A 3,164-nucleotide genomic window follows, 5' to 3' on the forward strand; every position below is an offset into this window, starting at 1 on the left:
GAGTTGATGTTGATAAATACACATGTATAATTCATAAATCTTTTATGTATTTCTATTAAACCTGTCAAACTGTAATTATTTTACATTTTAAATGTTACATTTTAAGTATATAATAGGCTTAGGTTTTACATGGTTTATAATAAAATGCATATTGAACATTTGTGATTGCTTCTCTGTAGTTTTATGATATGATCTTATTATGCATTGTTTTGTGTGTGTGTGTGTGTGTGTGTGTGAGATTTTAAGTCATTCTCTACAGGGATTACAGATGAAAAATGTTGTTGTTGGTTAATTCTGACACATTTACAGTATTTATTATTTTTGTGCACTTTACATGTCAAATAAACAAATAATTAAATACTGTACCTGTACATAAACTCAAGCCATTTCACCAAAGGGGTGTGAGAATTGGTGAATATTGAGCCATTGCGCACAGAAAGTGGGGAACTTCTGTGATGCTTACAGACCCTGCAGAAAAAGAAGGCACAATTCTGAAAAGAGTAACACATGAAAATATCAAATATCATACTGTACAGAGCTACCTGGAATATATATATATATATATATATATATATATATAACAGACACCATCGAATGTGAGCATTTGCCCACTCAAGTCGGTTACGACGACGAACTGTGTATATCGAATCATCCAGTCTGTCTGGAATGAAATGAAATATGAAATGTTATTGAAATATTACAAAAATATTTTTAAAAAATGGTTTTAAGTCAGTTAATTATATCTTTTGCTGTAGTGTGTCAGTAGGAAATGTCAGTTTACACTTCCAAACATTCAATTTGCCATTAATTATAATAATCCAGTGAGATTTTTGTTTGCACAAGAAGTCTGACAGCAGCCAGTGCTCCACACAGAGATCTGATCTGATCATCATCCAGTCTGTCTGGAATGACAGGAAGAAACAGAACAAACTGAGACAGACTCAATCCAGAAGAACTGTGGCAACGTCTCCAAGATGCTTCAAGAGACATACCTACAAAGCTACAGTACTGTTAAAAGTTTTAGGCTCTTGAGTAAAAATGCTGTAAAATGAGGATGCTGTCAAAAATAATGTCATAAATAGATTTCTTTTATCAATTAACTTCAATTAACTAAATAAAATCAACATTTGTTGTGAGCATCCTTTGTGTTTAAAGCAGCTTTTGCCCTCGGTGCACTTACTTCATAGTTGCATAGTTTTTCAGGGAGCTTTGCAGGTAGGTTTCTTGAATCATCTTGGAGACGTTGCCACAGGCCTAGAAGAGCTTTTCATTAACTGTAAGCCTTTCTACTCGCCGCGGGAGTTTTGCTCTTTCATTCTCGTCATTGTTTACATTCCTCCGCAAGCGCACGTGAGCTCAGCTTTACAGAAACTCGCTAATCAGATCACAGAGACAACAACAACACCCGGACTCTGTTTTAATTATTCTTGGGGACTTTAAATATAGCAAATCTCTCCCATGAACTGCCAAAATACAGACAGCACATCACATGTCCCACCATAGACATTAATATACTGGATCACTGTTACACCACAATAAAGAATGCATATCACTCTGTCCCATGGGCAGCTTTGGGGCTCTCTGATCACTGTTTCGTTCATCTTATACCGACACACAGGCAGAAACTGAAATCAGCTAAACCTGTATTAAGGACTGTAAAAAGATTTTTGTTTTTGTTTTGACCTCACTGATTGGAGTGTTTTTGAAGCTGCTGCCACCGATCTGGACGAGCTCACAGAGACTGTAACATCATGTATCAGTTTCTGTGAAGATATGTGCATTCCTACCAGGACTCATCTAACTTACAACAACGACAAACCATGGTTCACTGCAAAACTCAGACAGCTCCGTCAGGCCAAAGAAGATGCTTACAGGAAGGGGGACAATGTCTTGTATAAACAGGCCAAATACACACTGGAAAAGGAGATCAAAGTGGTAAAGAGGAATTATTCTGAAAAACCAAGGACTCAGTTCACTTCCAGCAACTCAGAATCAGTGTGGAAAAGTCTGAAAGTAATTACCAACTACAAGACACCATCCACCAACACTGTGGCGAATCAACAACTGGCAGACGATCTGAATGAGTTCTACTGCAGGTTTGAAAAAACACTCCACACCCGCCCTGAACACCTCTCCACACAACCATTCACACCATTCACACCTCCTGCAATCCCCCTCTCCCCCACACCTGCACCTCAAATCAGTGAAGACGAGGTGCGCCAGGTCTTCCGGAAGCAGAAAAAGAAAAACTGAAAAACTGGTGCTGGCCCACCATGTTTGGTCTCTTTGAATTTGTCTTCTGATGATCTAAATGAGTGTTTATATTATATGTGGGTACATAGGCAATATATTAGGGTTCTAAGAATCTTTAGTAATTTTGCATCAACACCCAGTCGAGTTCCATATGCAAATTACCATGCTCTCACACAAAGGGTCATAAAACTCCCCAGTATTTCCAACCTCCCGCTTGGAATTTCAGCCTTTCTCATTGGACAAGCCCATCCTGAGAGGTGTGAATCTTCTCAGACCTTAAAAGGCTCATGCACAGTTCCATCCATGTTGTTTTCTTCTGCTAAGTCTTCTGATAAAACCTTCTGATTGCGGCCCATGTGAATAGCCTGAGCCGGTGCAGGCGTGCGCCCGGTGGGCTCCAACACATAGCCAGTCAGTCTGTGGTTCTGTTAGATACAGAAAAGATGAGGATGTGAGCTATAAGTTTTCTGTACCTTAAGTCTGTGCCAGGCCTCGGCCTTGACTTTCCGTTCACCAAAGATCCTAGGATCTCAGCTGATGTCTCTCTTAGCTCTTTTTCACTTTCCACTGGGAAGAAACTCCCAATCACCATCGAGTCAGAACAACTTTGGAGTTCATCACTCTTCAAACCCGGAAGAACGTGATCGCAAGTCCAAAACCTTGAAACCATCAAGACTTTCATCTGAGACTGCATCCGGACGCTCGTTCGATGACCAAGGAAATGCAAGTATCGTACATTTAACTAAACGAAACAGAGGTTTAGTATAAGCTGTAGACCCCGTTCTAAAACGGCGCTGATGATTTTACTCAGGTGGTTAACTGACTCTTTCCATAGCTTCATTTTCTGTTTTTTCCTGAAGGCTTCGTCCATCAAGTCTCATTTGCCCTTTCCCCATGTATGAGTGATTGTA

General features: G+C 39.7%; 1 pseudogene; it reads right to left on the bottom strand.

The window, feature by feature from the left end:
* The window catches only part of LOC107550330 (uncharacterized), a 7,551-nt pseudogene extending 6,366 nt beyond the window's left edge, over positions 1-1,185 (bottom strand).
* Between the last annotated feature and the right edge of the window lie 1,979 nt (positions 1,186-3,164).

This window comes from Sinocyclocheilus grahami, unplaced genomic scaffold, assembly GCF_001515645.1.
Source record: "Sinocyclocheilus grahami isolate Dianchi unplaced genomic scaffold, SAMN03320097.WGS_v1.1 scaffold396.1, whole genome shotgun sequence".
Lineage (NCBI taxonomy): Eukaryota > Metazoa > Chordata > Actinopteri > Cypriniformes > Cyprinidae > Sinocyclocheilus > Sinocyclocheilus grahami.